Source organism: Mesoplodon mirus (assembly GCF_964341445.2).
Source record: "Mesoplodon mirus genome assembly, contig: HAP1_SCAFFOLD_374, whole genome shotgun sequence".
NCBI classification, from domain to species: domain Eukaryota; kingdom Metazoa; phylum Chordata; class Mammalia; order Artiodactyla; family Ziphiidae; genus Mesoplodon; species Mesoplodon mirus.
The window spans coordinates 181,490-201,539 of record NW_028295577.1 but is presented as its reverse complement, the minus strand read 5'-3'; the positions used below and the strand labels follow the sequence as shown (position 1 = coordinate 201,539).

Here is a 20,050-nt window from a genome sequence, read left to right as displayed (position 1 = left end):
TTCTGACGCTTTTACGCTCTCTTACTTCTTGTCACACTATTTGAAATCTTTACTAATAGTAGTAAAATCCAGTTGTTGAGGTCTCTGAAAAACCACCCCCTAATTTTGCTATGCCTTCCCAATAGTCGGTCCTGGTATTAAGATAATCAAAAATTCGATTGAACTCCCACATGTTATCTATTCCCTCTCATAAAACCAGGATCATTGAAGGTATGCTTCAACACAATGTATGCTTTCTACTTCTATCGATCTCTCTTTATATTGACGTCTTATTTGTGTAAGTGCCTAACTAATTATGTTTAAGATTTACATTAATATAAGTCCCGTGTAGTAGCACACGAGAGAAGTATAACACCCCACTGGCCGCCTAAATAATCTCAAATCCGAGAACACGAAATAAATAGAATGGAACGAACAGAGCGGGAAACTATCAGAGTTTATCACTAAAGCCATTCATAGAAACTCGTAAACCCGGTGACGTACATTTCAACACTGGACGACTTATATCCTTCGTAATTCTCCCAATGGAGATTACTCTTTAAAAAAAGCGACATTTAAGCAGAAGATTTTACCAAATGGAAGCGACTGTTGTTCCCCAATTTCATACATGATGGGACAATGTCGCATCATTCACACAGACTCCTTTTTAGGACAGAAGGAGAAAAAGCTGAAAATATCAGGAAATGAAATCTTAAGATTATAAAAATCGGTGATGAATACGATCGGGTCATCGCAACGCGTTCAACAACCCGCAGAAATGTTTTAGCTTAAACATAAATCTAAAGATATATGAACTATCGGCAATTGGCTACCATTTCCTATGCTAGGGAAGATCTGCAGATTAGCGATAGAAGAAGATTTAACAGTATTGGAAAATTCAGCAATGCCAGTGGAACACTTTCCGATACTTCAGATCAAGCTAAACACTTCCGAAATTCTGACGGAAAACTTAACACATTCCAACAACTACCAGAAAAGGCCATCCGTAGATTTCTTTATATATATCTTTGACAGCCCTGTTCACTTGTGCACACATCAGCTCAGCAGGTATGGGCAGTGCTTTGCCCAGAAGTCCCACTTCATTCGTTGATGAAGAATCGCATTGCACTCGGTTCTAACAAGGTTGGACCCGAACAACTGCATCTGAGCGTTAAACAATTATTTCCCATTAAGATTGTTCAAGATTTTCGCACATTGTGTTCAACACGAGTGTTCACATAAATTCCACTCATATTGATTAGAATTGACGGAACGCTGGATGAATGGCAGTGATGAAGACCAGGCATGGTTTGGAAAAGAATTCGGTACAATAAATTACACCCATACGACAACAAACCTCGTTGAATTATAGCAAAAGCACAACATAACATTTGTGTAGGTTTCATTAAACACTCTTGATTCAATTGAGACAAAAGTGGTCATGAAAACTAGCCATTGCCAACGTATACGGGTTGTTTACTCAAACGCCCTCAATGCGATATATCACAAATGGCTACTAAAAATACAATTCCTAGAACCGAGTTTCTCTTAACCTCTGCATTGATTGATATCTATATACCTTTTCTTGAGCACACACGAGGTTGATAAAACAATATTTATTATATGATCGATAACGTTTTGGCGGTTCGCCTTCTTCATAGGCTGAAAAGGTCCAGGTCACAGCTCTCAGCCCAGCACCTACGCTAACAGGGAAAAGACTAACACTTACAGAGAAAAGACTCAAATCTAAATTTCAATCGCATACGGAACAGCTTTCTTAAATCCTCACCGTTCTTCGTGTGTTTTCTTCGTATTTTCCTTACTAATAAATAAGGGATTTTTTCGACTGGGTCGGTGAGGTTAGCGGAACGTCGGATACATAGTGAAAAATGCAGAGAACAGGCAGTTTCGAGCCCTTCTTTTTGATTCCATGATTCTTTTTGGCTTAACATGGCTTCGAAAACTTCGGCGTAACCAGGGTGAAATCTTGTGAGCGCGCTTTATAAGGGATGATGCAAGGAGTAACAAGGATTACGATAGCGTGATAGGTATTCTGAAGAATACACCTATTTCAGTTGGTAAAAAATCAGAAAAGCAGTTGTGTAAGATCTGCTCGTCGAAATTAAGGTAGGCCAGATATGTAACGGCACCGGCTAAACGGGAGCCGTTATTGGCTGTGTTCCTCGTGATATCAGTTGCACAAGAGAAAGACCACTAACCCGAGGGTTAGAAATCTCACGTAGAGAAGCCAAGAAGAGAAATTACGATGTTCTTCGAGTCTCTAGAGCGAGCAGCTTCCACCAGTATTCTCTTTTTACAGGTAGAAGTAACAACTCCACCGTAATCTGTTCGGATCACATAACAATGATCAACGGAGGGTGATACAGGTGAATCGATGTAAAAATAAATGTAAACTTACAAACAAAATTTAAGAGTGCATTATCTAACAATGTGAGTTGACGGGCAGTAAAACGACGATGTCAGGAAGATTAGAAGAACACAAATGAGAAGCAGAGACATTTTAAAGACCACTGTTGATAGCCATCGCGAGAAGGTTTAGCTGCGATTTCGCAGAAGTGCAACGATGTGTTGTACGCTGTATTGAAGAGTTGGCTTCATTTTCAATTCAGCTAGGAGCCATGGGTAGAGTAACATAGTTTTTAAACTTTATACTCAATCATGCTTAAGTTCTTACCAAATCATCAACTAAGAACAAAATCCTATAATAGTCTTATGTAGAATAATTGCATGTTTCCAGTAGTTATTCGCTCAACGGTTACAGGAAAGCCTTCCTTTCGACACCAACAACTTTTCAACAACGCCTAGGAAAAGTAATATAAGGTCGTCTAAACAATTTTTTGCTAGCTCAAACGCAAGAATTAAATTGCAAAGTACTGCAAAGGTGCTTTTTTTCTACAACCTTTCAATTTTCTTTTTTTCAATCTTAATGGCGTATTACCGTAGAAGCGACGGTTTCTAAAATCATGTCAAAATTTTTAGAAATCACCTTACAGTTCATGGGGAGCATGTAGCGCAGTGGTTAGGGATACTCTGCAATTTATACTCGGACGGATCGGAGGTTCGGTCCTTCGTCTTGGGCTTACTAAGCTATTAGTACCTTAGGAGTCGGCGAATTAGTAGATCAGACTTGTCTGGGAGGACAGAAATACTGACTTGATACAACGATAGGCCACTGCAAGTCAATCACTTCTATAATACTTGATGAAGTCGAAAAGTATGGCGCGTCCCTCAAGGATTGATCAACTCGAACAACTTTATCCTTTATGCTTTATTACAGTTCTTTACCTGCAACACAACCAATCTGCCTCATTTAACGGTAGTTCACGAGAGAAGGGAATATGATCAATATACCTATGGATCGCAGATCCCTATACTACTATAATAGTAATCTCGTTAATCCTGAGATAACTCAAGGAAGTACCAATAAATTCTTATGTTCCTCTTCGCGTATCGCAGCTATTTAATAATGAAGGATATGCGAAGACACGAATAATATCAGAATCCTAGTGTCGTGCCCTCTTCATTTCTTTCCTATATTTTTGGCCACCATGCAGCCATGGGTACTTCATAAAGCTAAATTAACCACAAAATATTAGAGGGATGAATAGTAATTGAATGCCACAAATTCAACGCACTTTATTCAACCATACTGAAAAGATATCGCCATGTGAAACAACAAAGGAATAACTTCTACTTCAATAGTTTGAATATGCAGGAGTCTTTTTGATGGATCAATTATGAGTAATGAATTGTCGGCAAGTCGGCTAATATCTGCTGGGAATGCCAATAGACAACATGGACCTTACCCCAAATCCTCCATGCCTAACAATAGCTGTCGGCATGGTTGGATTCCATACGAGACTGGTGTCGTGACCGTCTCCACCCATCCAAAGCTCAAGGTCAATAACTAGCCCAGAAGTAGCAAATGTATGGCTAATGAGTGGTCAACGGATCTCGTCTGTTTTGCTTCGCTTTTCCAATTCTTCCTAAACTCTCATTGTTAGTCAATGTTTGTAGGACTCTTCTGTTCTTCATAATGGCTAGTGAATCCATTTCAAGACGTTAATGTAGTCGCCAGTACAACTAACTAGTTACAATGGTTCTCTCTGTTGAACACATTACTGAATTATTTCATGTATGCACATTGTTGATGAGAATCCAGTTCTAAGCCAGTTCTCATCAACACACTGGCTCGTCTTTTCACACGCTACCTTTCAGAATGCAAGGTTCCAAATCAATGGAAGACCAGCAAAACCATGTTGTTGTACAAAAAAGGAGACCTCAACGACATTGGAAATTATCGCCCAATTTGCCTGCTGTCCGTCGTCTATAAACTATCTACTCGAGTCATCCTTAATAGGATTGACAGAACATTGGACGAGGTACAGCCATGCGAGCAAGCAGGGTATCGAAAAAGATTCAGCACGATAGGCTACATCCACACAATAACGAGGCTCACTGAAGTATCACAAGAGTACAAAAGACCGCTTTGTCTCACTTTAATCGACTTGAAAAAGGCCTTTGACTCCTTTGAGACAGAAGCGGTGACAGAAGCTCTGGAAAAGCAGGGCGTCGCTACTCAGTACATCAAGATCCTTCGTGAGCTGTATAAGGATTTCACAACTATCATATCAACATTCTACAACGAAATTAAAATTAACGTAACGAGAGGGGTTCGACAAGGCGACACAATATCGCCAAGACTTTTTACAACAACCCTAGAAGACATTATGCGAAAATTGGAATGGGACAATGAAGGAGTAAAATTGATGGTCGGGAACTACACCATCTTCGCTCTGCTGATAATATCGTCTTTATAACATCAAGCATCAGTCAGGCGGAACGAATGCTTGCCGCCTTTGACAGAGTATGTGGAAGTATTGGTCTTCGGCTAAACCTGACGAAAACGATGTTCGTGAGGAACGGATTGGTGTCGAATGCCCCATTTACGCTCAACGGAACGAATATCTCCGAATGCTGTAGTTATGTGTATATAGGTCGAGAAGTCAACGTGATGAATTACCTAGTCCCAGAGCTGAGCAGGAGGAAAAGAGCGGCATGGGGAGCTTTTAAGAGCATCGATGATGTAGTGAAGAGGATGAAGAACACGCGACTCCGTGCCCACCTTTCTGACTCGACGATTCTTCTTGCGTTAACGTACACATCAGAAACCTGGCCACTACGTAAGCAGGATGAAAGAACACTCAGCGTTACTGAACGCGCAGTCGAAAGGGCGATAGTAGGAGTGTCCCGTCTAACGCAAAGTGAGAGAGGGAATATGGAACTCGGACTACGTCAGCGATCGAAGATTAGAGACGCCGTTCTTTAAGCCAGAATGTCAAAAACAAGGTGGACCGGGCACGTGATGCGACTCAATGACAACCGATGAACAAGAGCCATCACCGATTGGATTCCTCGGGATGTCAAGCGCACAACAGGAAAACCACCGACCCGATGGTGAGAGTTCTTCACAAAAACTCTTAAGGAATGGTATGATACTCAATGCGTCCCTAGAGCGAGCAGAACACATTGGGCCACTCTTGCATGCGACACTGACGGATGGAGACAATACTGGCGCCCGCTCGATACACGCGAAGATCAACGGGAATCGAGGTAATCTACGTAATGTGCACTGTTAACCTTATCTTTTCTGTTCTCCACATCGCAAAACGTTGACGTTGGTGCAACTAGGTAATTATATTGCTTCTCTCTGTTGAACATATTACTGAGTGTCTCATTCTATGTACATTCATGATCTCATTCTTTCGTGATTATTTTTTGTGTACCATGTATATAAAGGTTTAATTACCCATGTTTGAGGCAGGGCCGTAAAGACAACAAAATCAAAAAAGCTTCCATGGCGACTGACGAGCAAATCAGTAATTCAAGAGCTATCCTATCATCAAATGGAGCAGAAAGGCACCAAAAACTAAAACAATAAACTAGTCGGTGTGTCACTTAACACTACCACTCAATCACCAATTCAATTTGCTGCAATTTGCTTCGGATGAAAAGAGACGGTTACGATACTGACCTCGCGTGGAATCCAACCATGTTGACAGCTGTTGTTAGGCTTAGAGGAGGATATGGGGTAAGGTCGACGTTGTCTATTGGCATTCCTTGCAGATATTAGTCGACTTGCCAACAAAATCGTTGTTAGCTTTACAGTAATATTGTGGATGTAGTGTGCGCGAAAAGTGCAACTTCCTATTCAACCAGCTGTCACAAAATTTTATCAAAATCATCAGCTGATTTAGGACATAAAAAGTATTTATCAAAGTTTGGCCTCACCCGCACGCTATGTAATATTTTTTGCTGCTTAACTCACAAGCATATTTGAAACTCGCTCTGCGCCAATACGAAAATTATATATTCATCACTGAGAACTGATAGGACACAACATTTCTTCGAATAGAATTATATTTTATCAAATGAGCAGATAGCAAAACATCTCGGCTCAGACTATACTTGAGGTAATTCTTTTGCCTCTGAAGGCTTGAAGATCATTTCATATAAATGTTTTTGAAGAAATATCCCTTATGACCACTGAGAGCTTTCCTTAGGAGCTTCGAAAGGAGACTCATTCATGAATTCGGAAACAAGCTACATAAATGTTTGGAACGAAAAGAAACACTAGTAAGAATTAGCAAAAACTAGACTACAACTACAATCATAATACCTTTAAAAAAGGACGAAACTAAGAATCCTTAAATTAATGTGAATAACAAATCCTGCCTTTTTGAAGACAAGCGTGACATGAATCAATGCAATAGATGCAAAAGTAAATGTGACCTTGATTTGTCCACTTCAATGAGAATGATTTTATTATACAACACTAAAAAGTCAGTGCACAAAGCACTTCATTGCAAAGGCACATGAATCAATAAACTGGAGTTTCATCCTAATAAGATCAGTTAACATCGTTATTTTACGTTTACAGTTTCAATGTGCATCCCTTAAAAATCATATCGTCACTGGGAAACATATTTATATCGAATATAGCTACCCATAAGAAATAAGGAACTCGTAAGTAAAAATATCACCTCGTCAACTAAGCGAATAACTACCGTCCTTCTCTGTTAGCTTGAACGAATCTAACTTTCATAAAAGCAAAGCAGTCTTAAAACATTTTACATTTAGATTACATATTGCGTTACTCACAGATAAAAATAAAAGCGGATCTTCTTGTCAGCTGCCTGTACGACCTGATGACCGTAAACAAGAAAGGTCTTTTTCTTCTTCTCATTAGGACCTAAATTTTCACTTATGAAGAGCATTTGAAGACGTAATGTACTATACAATAACATAATTTTAAAATATAAATAAATAGATACATATATGTACATATATATTGCAGAAATAAAAGAAAAGCGCAAAATATGGTGGAAAATTAATTTTTGGGAAAAAATGGATACTAGGCAGACCATTCCTCTACCTAAAAAAATATGATCTTTAAAATTTTTGGCATTAACAGAAATACAATGTTCTTTTCATAAGAACATATATTAGGATCTTTTAAAATTGTGAAAACACAAATGCCAAGCTTCGTTTTCTCAACGGCAAACTTCATACAGCTTGATCATCCTTGTAGCAGGAAAAAAATGATAAAGCTCTCAGCCTAAAATTATAAAAGACCATCTAAATTTAGAGAATCTAGAACATCTCTGCAAAAATCTCCAATCACAAACAAAATCGCTAAGAGATTGATGACGATATTTCTCCTTAGCTTACGCATGGTATCCTCGATGACGTGAGAGGCATTCTTTATTATACAAATTTCTTAAGGAATGATAAAAACAACTTTCAACCAGACTATTCAGTTAGATCTCGGTCTACATAAGGAAGGTTTGTGTACGATTCCATACAACTTTTTTACCCAACATTTAAAACAAAACAGTACATAATTCGAAATGTTAATAAAGTTGAACTTAAAGAGAGAATACATTATCAATTTTTACATACCTTCATGGCCCAAATAACTATTTCATACAATCGGTAAGGCAATACGGTTCGCTTGTGAGCCTTGGAATGCCTGCAGTACTTTTCTTTGAAAGTTGTTATAAGCTCATTCTGATGTTCATCAATCGCAGTAATAACATATTAGGTAAGTTAAGAGCAGAGAACGCTAAATTTAAAAGAAAGGCAAAAGTAATGAGACAACGAATGAATGAAAATTTCAAATCAATGAAAATTTCATAATGAAATGAAATATCCATTAGTTATTCTAAAGAACAAGAAAGAAGTGACTAAACATGCGGTTAGTACATTGACGACGACACCTAATTCCAGGTCTATTAGCAATTTTCTATTTCTCAAAACAGAGCATTATTTTATTGTCAATGGAAAACTTTAGAAATAGCTAACATGAGTGGATTATAGAAAAACCCTTTCTCTACTGCAGGATTTTTAAAGAATAAACAAAAGAATAAACAAAAACAACGATGACTATAAATCTGACATGTTCACAGGAGGAAAGAATGCTCTATTTTACAATTCTGCAGTTAAAATGCTCTATTCAATAAAATATAAGCAATTATTAAAGGATTCTTGAATTGTTCACCTATTGTAGTTCACTATTAGCTGCCGACCATTGAAACAGGAGGGAGAGTTCTAGGGACTTCTTTGTCCCTGGAGGGATTCGACCGAAGCGCAGTGATGGTCAACCGTCATCACCCACCACTGCTGTTCTCTCTTGTGCCCAAGATCAAAGCGTAAGTTATTTTAAACAGTTATAAAAAATAAATCAAAATGAACCATAAAATATTTTGTAAGTGACAGCTATTTGGTTTAATTTCAGAACTCGCCCGAGACAAATGACCTGTGGGAGGACCGCCCAGATAGATGAACGAAGGTTTGTTTTAAACTTTTACAATTATTCTGCAAAGTTTCCAGGAAAAAATTAATTGAAATTAAATTAACTAATTAAAACCATCGTTTATCTCTCAACTAAAAACCGATCTGCCAACATGTCCCGTGCTATACTTGCTTATTAAAACTCATAAGCTGGTATCCACTGATGAATTGTGGTCAACAAATCCATTAACGTTTAAGGTTAGACCAATTATCAGTTGTGTAAACGGGCCAACGGACAGAATAACATGGTTTATAAACCTGATAGTCGTCCAGTTACTGAAACATTTGCTAACTCATCTCACGAACACCCGAATGTTTCTGGACCATCTACGTTACGAGCGTCCTAACAGCGCCTACGTCATGGAGTCATTCGATGTTCGATTATACGAACGTATCGAATGACTCCGCAATGCAAGCCGTTTTCGAACCTCTTTCTAAACACCAAAAAGAAATTAACATGTATGGCTTGTCGATTGAGCAGATCATGACCCTCTTAAAATAGTGTTTGAACTGGTCAATCTTTAGATGATCCGGTAAATATTGCCCACAAAAGAGAGGGTTGGCAATGGGACAGCGACTGGCACCTAGTCTCGCTATTGCGTCTATGTCTAAAATAGAAGCCCCGGTAATTAATCTTGGGCCGATACTCTACTGTAGATATATTGATGATTGTTTTGTCATCTTCTCCACACAAGAGGAGATGAACAAATATTTTGAATTGTTAAATGAACAGTCAGAGTACATTAAGTTCACCCGAGAGACACCTAAAGAGGGCTGGCTTCCATTTTTAAACTTTCAGGTTAGCTTACATCATAACAGCTATGCTACGAAGTGGTACCGTAAGCCAAGTAATAAAAACATACTAGTTCATTATCTCTCATCTCATCCTTCACACACAAAAAGAGCACTACAAGAGACATGTTTCGTACGGCCTCCGGTGTGTGTACGGGAGGAGAACAGAGAGAAGATTCACTCGACTTGGCACGGAAAATAGCCATTTCCAACGGTTACAATATCGTAGCTTCTCGGTATAAGTTTAGAGGAAAGGCGATGAGCTCTAACGATGGGTCTAGCGATAATAAAATTCCGTTGCAAATACCCTTCATTTCGAACGAATTAAGCATAGCTATAAAAAGATGCTTAAGAAGGGTGGGCTTAGAGAAATCAGTGGTAGTTATAGAAATAACACCGAATAATCTACGTCGCCAATTGATTCGAAACCGCTTGTACGACCGTCTATGTACAACGCATAAATGTACGATTTGCCCTCAGGTCAGAGACGGTGATTGCATGATCTCGGGTACAGTGTACCTGATTTCTTGCAAAATTTGCGGGGACGAATATATTGGCGAAACGGGAATACCTCTTTGTGTCCGCATAAAAGAACACCTAGATGGTTAATTTAAAAGCAAGGCGAACACTCCACTAGGCACGCATAGGACACAAGGACACAACGGACAGGATTTTGATGTTAAGGTTAATATTCTCGCGCAGAAAGCTAGCATGTCGGCGCGCAGGGTTCATGAGGCGTTTTGGACTAATTTCAAGAACCCAAACATGAACCGCAAGGAAGAGTGCCTCCTAATCACACGTGATCTCGCACAGTATATAAGACTGATCTTCTAGTCTGATAAAGGGGCACTCCGGAAGGAAGTACACCTCATTCCTCTTCCGCAGACACAACCAAACGGTTGGTCGGAGGCAGAGAAGTGGTGAGTATTTGACGTTGTTTACGTGGTTGGAACTTGGTTTTTGAGTTTCTCTGTTTAAGTTGTTGGCGTGTTTGGCTTGGTAGATCGTTGTCAATCGACCTTTCCAGGCTCTGAAGAAGGCGATACGGCCGAAACGTCAGCCCAATAATAAAATTGCTTACAAACCTCGTGTTTGTTCAAAGAAGAAAAATTAAGAAGTATTCTGCAAAGCTTCTTATATTCGTCTTTTTGTAACTAAGCACTATCGCATTTGAAATACCTTATGGTAACCGTTTTTCATGTATACATACGTTAACTTTTATTACATTCAATGCTGGTAAAAACGTTAGCAACTTCGCCGTCACTGAAGAGTTTTACGCAGCCTGAAAATTGAACCGGATTTCAGGCAGGAACGTTTTGCGAAATCGAGAAGGAAACAAAAACAAAAGAGGTTGCGTTTATAGTTTGGTTTTTATAGTTTTTTAGAAGAATGGTGCTGTGCAGGTCCACACGATGATGTTTTCTCTAAATTTATCTTTCTGATACTGTTTTTCCTTTATTTTGAATAAATTCTGGTTTACTATGTTCGTAAAGCATTATTGTAGATTATTGGGTGACAAAGAAAATAGAAGACAGCGATAATCATGGGCGCGGTACGGCCTCTGAAAGAGCAAATTGATCAAAATTATGATGCCGATCTATGTTCTCACTTATTTAACACAACAAGAGTTCTTCCACCTCTATGCTGTGCAGGTGAAACATGGGCTAGCACTTCAGCCGTATTGAAGAAACCACGCATAACAAAGACTGCACTCGTGCGACGTCTTCGGAAGCTGAGCTGGGACACAGATGAGTAAGCGGGTTACGTTCTCAGGTTACCACCCAATTCGATATTTATGTGATTGATTTTAGGTTTTTTTTAGTTTATTTCGCAATGAATCTCCTTTATAAATTCGTGTGAGTTTTATTCCTCAACTATTGGTTTTTATAGGTATAGGTGGTTCAGTGTTGGAATGATCAGCGAACGATTAGTCCACTTCTTCTACAAACGCACTCATGATTTTAGTCAACGAATTCACGACACACGTATTATTTTTCCGTTGATTTTTCTTTGTGTTGTTGTTTGTTTATGAAAATGCAATGTGCTGTCAAGGAGTTCTTGATTGTACGTAGGAATAAAACCGTGAACATTTCTGGTATAGGTTGCACATTTGACAGAGTAGGCTGGTGCGTTAAAAAAATTGTGCGTTGTGAAATAAATGTTTTCACAGCCCTCGGATGGTCTTGAACTTTGAATTGTTCGCTTTTCAAGTTCTGGCATATTACCAGCTTTTACCAACTTTCCTTTTCTTTTTGCACATGTCAACTAGAGCCCTCTCCAGTAGGGCCACCTATACTGATTATTTGTGGACAGCTGTTTCTCTCTGTCGAAAAAATCGCCTGTCAGTCGTATCACTATCGTTTCAGTGACACTATCTCTCTCCATGTCCCTACTAGGTCAAATTCAGGCGAACAAATGCAATTAGGTTAATTTGGTGCGGCAACATATCTTTATTCTCTAATTTTTTAGTACCGTAGTGTCATTTTTCACGTGATGGCTTTGTTTTCCACCACGCAAAATGGCAAATGTATAATATTCACGCCTTCACAGAATCGGATTTCTTGCTTCTTGTAATTATTTTATGTCCTTTATGTTTTTTCTCTAATTCTGGTGAAATAATTGATGTCTAGTTAGAGTGCATAATTTGAGAAACTATTAGGAGTTAAATTTCATTTTTAACTGCCTATTTTTCTTAGTCTGCAGTGCTATTATAAATCGAAATATAACCGCTAAGACGCTAATTTGCAAAACTTGGGGGCGATGCAAACTTCCAACCAGATGATTGCCCTTTCCAGGGGTTCACCAGTTGTCAATTACACCATCCGTGCCCCTCGCTTTGCCTTTCTCTCAGCGCGTTTTATTTTGCTTCTATCAACGCTATCAGCACTCATCCGTTATCGGGATGATCTTGGATGCCCAAATCGGCATTGAACCCAAGCTAAGCTGACGCTGGTCAATTTATAATGATGTTAAATTTCATTTTTAACTGTTCTCATCTTTAACTGCTTATTAGGAGTGGCGATAAGTCCGCAATAATTTTTTCCTTCGCTTGCATGGCCCGACATCACAGATGTATCACATTTGTGTGGTTTCCAGCAATTCTTGCATTTTCTTCCTTTTCTCGTATCCATCATCCACGAAGGTCTTTGGATTTTCGCATATGGGTTCGGCAGCTGTTTGAAGAGTTTCAGTCTCATATATGAACGTCGTTTAAGGCTAGTCGATACGATTCATTCTCCATTCCTGAGACAAGCATGCTACGGAGTTTCGACTTCTCCACCAAAGACAGTTGCCAGTTTTTGTAGACTGGAGGGAACTAGCGGGTCTATGACAAGTCTAGTACCAATTTCCTGACTTCAGACGGATGGGAGGCTTGGTTAGCCCAGGATAGGATCGAACCATTGCCTTTTGTTTTTAACCGCTCTAATGAACGGCCCTACTGCCACTATGCTAGCTCTGAATCTGTTTTCTACTTTACATTCACATATGCCAACAATTGGGATCATCGATGCATCCGTGTTTATGTTGTATATTCTTTGTAAGGATAAAATAGCAAGCCCATTATTCTTAGCAAAGGGCGTTGAGAATCATATGGTTAATCGTACGAAAAAATTCAATTTTCTTTATAGTCAATAGTGTGAAAATAAATTTAGTATTACGTGAGATGCTGAAACAGAATATCCAAATTTGAACGAGAATTACGAATAGCGTATTCCTCTATGCGTCATGGATTATTTCATGTTCAAATGTTTCAGCTCTTTTCTGGCATTAATCGTCATGGAGTTGAATTCACCCTAGTACTTTTATCTCTTTCAAATGAATTCGAAAAAAAATTGTCTTCGAAATATTACGGCTGGCTCTGAAACGTTTATCGAGTATGTGATTTTATTGATTCCGTTTATGAAGAATGATATGTCCACAGTTTATTTACACAAAAGATTTCGAGTTACTTTTAATTTGGTTATATTTTGTGTTTCATCACTATGTTTTCATGCGTTTTCTAAGGCAATGAATAGTAATATTGCGGAAATTATTTGACTATCGCTTCGAATTGTAGCACACTCTATGTCTCAATATGATATTTCGATAGAAATATCTCGCAAAACATTTTTCATGTATGAGTGAATGTTTGGTGGAACGGTCTGATATGATGAATAGTAATTTCATCCAGGGATGGAAAGCGATCGTCCATGTGCAGTGGTGTTCCGTTGAATATTTGTTCCAGCAAAAATACGTGTCACAATCAAACATGTTGAAAGATCGGACGTAAATTTAATAGAATGAAAAAAGTAGTCTGTATTTTGCTTTAAAATTTAAACACTTAAAAATCGTCGAAACTATTTTTTATGCCATCTAGTGCATATTTTTGTCAATCATAACTATCTATCTTTTATCTGAGAAATCAAATGAAACCTACGAGGGCATTACAAACTATTTTTAAACAGCGTTATTCCTTTAATCTCTGTTGATAACAGCGATCTTAGTTTATTGGTAAGATTACGCCAGATTCTTATGATTTTTCTTTGTGGCGAACATTTCGGCACTGTCGCCTGTTTTAGAATTTAATTGACCAGGTTGAACATGCATAGCACTTGTTTCCTACGATGTGATACGATACGATCATAACGATTTTTTGATAGAAATTCTACGTCTTCAAAGTGCTTAGAAGTGTCGTCTCATTCAGTTCTACGTGCTGAACGTCGTGTGTTATCGTATAGAGTCTGCTTTTCATCTACATCACAATATCATTAGAAATTAGATCGGTTTTGTTGCGTAAAACAAATGCTTAACAGACATCTTGACGATTATCTCACAGATATCCGTTGAATTCACGAGGCACTCACTTAGAATGCATTTTTACTTTTTACTGTCTCGAAAATAACGAATGATTATTCAATTATAACGTTAAGTCTCTGTACAACTCATCAAATAGTTTTTAGATGGCAGCACCAATTATTTTCCTTGTTATCAACTTCTGATACTCGACCTTCTTCGACGTGAAGACTCATATCTCCGGGACGAAAACCTTTACAACCAACTTCGTGCAGAGTGTAAGTAAAGTCTTCCTTGTCCATATCTTGTGGCCATTTCCAGTTCTAAGCGTTGCTTTATGTTTATGTTTTTACTCAAAAATAACGATGTGATTTAACACATTGACGACTATCGGCATTGTATCAATGCTCATTTTTTTCGTGGTTTTTTTTTCCGCATTCCGTTTTGATCCCCAGACATTTTGCAAGCAGTCATTAAATAGCTTTTTGAAAACAGATTTAAGAATGGTTTTGACATTGAAAATCTCTGTTGTGTACTTAGAAATATTCAAAGGACAGGCCATATTTTAAAAAGCCGAATAGGCGTCCTTTGAAAATAAATTAACATAGTTGATTTTCAGAAGGTGTAATGGATCATATTTATCGCATGGAACGCTAGGATATGAGAAATACAGCTATGAACTGCATAAGCTGGAAAAAAGATTTTCAGAGGAAATACGACTTCTTTGATCTTAATTGCATAATATTTTTTCATTTTTAAAACCCATGAAATCCATCCAATAAAGAAATTTTTTTCTATACGCGGGACATGTTATCAAATTCTGAAGCCCTCTATTTATTCTCGCTAACGTCATGGAGTCGTTCGATGTTACCGACCCTTATACGAACGTAACAAATGACTCCGCAATGCAAGCCATTTTCGAATTCCTTTCTAAACACCAAGAAGAAATTAACATGTATGGCTTGTCGATTCCAAAAATCATGACCCTACTAAAGGAGTGCTTAAACTGCTCAATCTTTAGATGGTCTGACAAATATTACGCACAGAAGAGAGGGTTGGCAATGGGGCAGCGACTGGCACATAGTTTTGCTACTACTTTCATGTCTAAAACAGAAGCCACGGTAATTAATCTTAGGCCGATACCCTACTGTAGATATGTTGATAATTGTTTTGTCATCTTCTCCACACAAGAGGAGATGAACAAATCTTTTGAATTATTGAATGGACAAACAGAGTACATAAAGTTCACCCCAGAGAGACCAAAAGAGGATTGGCTTCCATTTTTAAACGTTCAGGTTAACCTATATCATAACAGCTATGCTACGAAGCGGTACCGTAAACCAAGTAACAAAAACATATTGGTTAATTATCTCGCTTCTCATCCTTCACACACCAAAAGAGCACTGATAAGAAACAGGTTTCGTACAGCCTCCGGTGTATGTACAGGGGGAGAACAGAGAGAGGAATCACACAACTTGGCACGGAAATAGCCATTTCCAACGGTTACCATATTGTAACTTCTCGAGATATGTTTAGAGGAAAGGCGATGAACCGTAATAAAAAGTCTAGCGAAAACAAAATCCCGTTCCTCCTACCCTTTAATAAGAACGAAATAAGCACAGCTATAAAACGATACTTGAAAGGGGCAGGCTTAAAAAAATCGGTAGCAGTATAGAAATACCACCAAACCCTCTACGGCGCCAATTAATTGAAAGTCGCTTATATGACCGTCTATGTACAATGCAAAAATGTACGATTTACCCTCAGGGGAGAGACGGTGATTCCATGAGTTCGGGTATAGTGTACTTGATTTCTTGCAAAATATGCGGGGACGAATATATTGGCGAGAGGGAAGGCCTCTTTGTGTCCGCATAAAAGAACACCTAGATAGAAAATCCAAAAACAAACCAAATACTCCACTAGGTACGTACAAAGCAGAAAAACATAACAAAGAAGATTTTGATATAAAAGTTAAAATCCTCGCACAAGAATCTAACATATCAGCGCGAAAATTCTTGAGGCTTTTTGGATTAATTTCAAAAACCCAAACATGAACCGCAGGCGGAACCGCCGAAACGTCAGCCAACGTGTAATTAATAAATATTATTTTAACAACCTCGTGTTTTCTTAAAGAAGAAGTTTGCAATTATCGAACAATGCCGAGGTTAAGATATAGTCGGTTCTGGGAATTTTTTCTTATAATTCATCGAACAAAAAAGTTGGCATAAGGATACTGATATTAAGTCGTACATTATCGTAGCACCTTCATCTTGTATTTTTAGTAAAGTATTTTCGTCTAAAAATTCTCAGTTAAATGTTCTCTTGCAACAGCCACAATTGACTGTTTAACTATTGTCAGTCGCTATTGTCGTCCGGCAATTTTATTGTCATTCTCCTTCTTCTAATGTTTATATGGTTGAAATGGACGTTCTTCGCTTTCCAATAAAGTCGAGCATCATTCTGTCATCCCACTAGTTGCATTTCGCTAGGATTTATCGTCACAACATTTGTACACGTAAATGTTAATGTCTCTTTATTGTGATGTGCTGTTACTCAATCGTATATTAAAATGAGAAGATTATTCTCTACTTTCATAGATTGCAATCTGACAGATTTTTTTCCAATACCTATTATCTAGATATTTCGGAAACGTATTAATATCTTATCTTATAGCATAAATAGTTGCTGCAGTCTAGTCAGACTTGAAGTTACGACCTTCATTTTGATGTTGCTTATTTATCAAAATCCTGTTTTTATTTTTCATATGATATAGTTCTAGACATATTCTTGTCTTGGTCTTGACACCAAACAAGGTTTTCTTTTTTGAAGAAACACTTCCAGAGTTGGTAACATAAGTAGAGGTTAGAGATTTTATCATTGCACCACCGAAGTTCATGCAAGAGGAACTGTTGGAATGTAGACGGCAAATCCATAATTTATTTTTTTTAATTATAATTATTATATTAATATAAAAATTATAATTTTTTTAATCCATTATTTTCGAAAGCTTTCCTTCTTTTTTGTTCTAGCAACATGTTGAAAAAGGTTATAATTGCGCGTTTTAACAATGTTAATTAACAATCTTCTCAGCCTCATCCTTGTTACGGTATTTTTGAGTGCCTCCTATTCCAATATTGTTGTCCATGGCAGACAAGAAGTTGTATCATGTTAACCAATTCTCTGTTAGTCAGTCGTCCAAACATCAACTGATTCAGTTTCATTTCTATTTTGACGTTTTAAATCATCTAACATTTTCTTTTCTATTGAATCTGCTGTGTGTTAGTTACGCACTTAGATATCTAAGTATACCGTCCTCCCTTATTCCTAGATCTGCTGAACACATGGCTTTAGAAACTGCTTTATTCTACCTTTATTAATACCGTTTGTCGTGTATCAAAGTATGCAACCTTACGTCTAGCATTTCCGCTTCACTTATGCTGTATAAAAGTCCGAAGAGCTATGCTCGTAGAAATATCAATTTCCTTGGCGGAGTCTTGCAAACGATCCAATGGTAGCTGTCGCCAAAAATAGCGAAAATAAATTGTCTTATTTTCATCACCTCAAAAGAACTTATAATAAGGCAACTTTGGGTGGGATGAGCCAAACAAGGTCACTAAATCTCAGCATCATTCTAGCCATCTAGGGTCTGGTGATAGTATAAAGGCGTATTGTACATACGTCGCTACAACGCATACACACTTGCGTCTGAATCTTTGACTAACGATGTGATATTAGCTAAGAAGGTTAAGAACGGTATCACTAGATAGGCCGAGATTGGAATACCTCAGTGATTTATGATGCCGAAGAAAAAAGGTTTCTCGAAACCTCAAGCAGTTGAAGAGACTCTTTAAATCAACGTCTCCATGTCAGTGCTAATAAAGCCGATAATTTAAAAGCACAAGTCCGTCGGCAGAAGCACTCCGGTAGATACCTAAACGCGGAGATGCGCGAGCAACATGCCGATCTTGCAAAGTCCTTCAGAGAAGGGATAAAAGGAAGGACGAGAGAAGAGCATCATTAGTGCGTTAAGATGCACAAGTCAGAAAAACGTAACCAAATCCCGCCCAGTTATAACCGATTTAAAATGGAAATTGCGCTTAAGAAATTTACATATAAACATAGAACGTTAGTATAAATTGTCTTTTTCAAGTCTGTCATATTCGGAACTCTTCAGCTCTGATTATCGAAATCTTATCCGCAGCTATCGAACAGCCGTGACTTTGAGCATGTATGTGTTTGGACAGCATAGTATTTAAGCAGTTCAGCTTGCTATTTAGCAGTTCTCTTCCTTGCTGGGAAGATAGATGTGAATATAGCCCGTTCCTTAGATTTATTACGTTCCGAATTCTTATAATTTTGTCGGCGAGTGTAGCGCAGCGATTAGATGTGTCCTGAAATTCACACTGGATCGATCGATGGTTCGATTCAGCGCATCGTGCTCACCAATCCTTCCGTACCTCCGAGATCGGAAAATTGATAATGAGAGGGTAAAGGCATCGACTTGATACATAGGAAGACACCGCAGATCAGTGTATGGAGCAAATATGCATTCAGTTACCTCTACGATGCTTGATGAAGTCGATTGTATGGCGCATTCTTCAGGGATTGATCGAGGCATACCACTTTATCTTCGCTTTATTAACTTATTATTGCAAGAAATTTTTTTATCAGGAATTATCGCGAGTACTATTGATCAGGAACTGTTCAATAGAAAACAATTCATAGTGGTTTTACATGATTTTGAAATGAATTCATCTGATATTATGATGCTACCGCTTGTAAGTTGCCGTTTAACCCAGCGGCTAGACTGACTTGGTGTGTTACATTATCATAAATCTTCAGCCTCTTATAATTATCCTATTTTTGGCGTCGACATCACTAATAATTCTTCTTACAATTTCCACTAAATTTTGGATTAAAAAGTTTTTGTTAAACCTACCTAGTTAAGAAAAATGTAGTGTAAAGTATTTCCTGTTTACAAGCATCACTTTCTTTATCTGGAATGTGCTTCAAGCTTTCCTTTAGTGTGACGAAAGTTCTATTCCTCCCTAGCTATGCTTGGAATCGATTTCGTCGATTTTATCCCTCATCTGAATCATCGTGGATAAGATTTGATGATGGAGTTCGTTGATCCGTTTTCATGTGAGGTTATCAATCTCGTTCTTTATGGGCGTCAGTTAGACACTCTTCGGCAAAACGACACCGTCCACTCTTTCTGGAGTCTCAGTAAGGGAGCTGCTTGAAAAAGACGTGCGGTTCTTATTTTTAGACGGAATTTCTCATTTCATGAATGGTTACGTAATAAACAGACGAATGCACAAAAAACGTACATGGCTAAGTTTCATGATTAGATCTTCTCTGTAAAAATGAGGTAGAAACCACTTTTTATAACTCGGTCACTGAAGCCGTGCCCATGGTTTCTTAGATTGTCTGTATTCAAAATGGTAAACATTCTTGCACTTCTAGGATCTACACTTTATGCCCTTTTTCAAGAATAGGTTCAAGGTAAGTATTTGTGTTCTCTTACCTACAGCAGTTCTTCTGTTATGTTTTCAAAGCCAAAATCAATCTTTTTCTTGACTTGATGAATCTATGGCTTCTGTTCATAATCATTAATATCACTCTGGGGTTT

The 20,050-nt window shown here is 38.1% G+C and overlaps 1 long non-coding RNA gene across 1 annotated transcript; it reads left to right on the top strand.

Annotated features, from left to right (window-relative positions):
* The first annotated feature begins 10,638 nt into the window (after positions 1 to 10,638).
* LOC309797366 lies at positions 10,639 to 11,659 on the top strand. The gene is made up of 4 exons (XR_014292616.1): positions 10,639 to 10,830; positions 10,951 to 10,995; positions 11,150 to 11,397; positions 11,536 to 11,659. It is a non-coding gene; the product is annotated as an uncharacterized lncRNA (long non-coding RNA).
* The last annotated feature ends 8,391 nt before the right edge of the window (positions 11,660 to 20,050 follow it).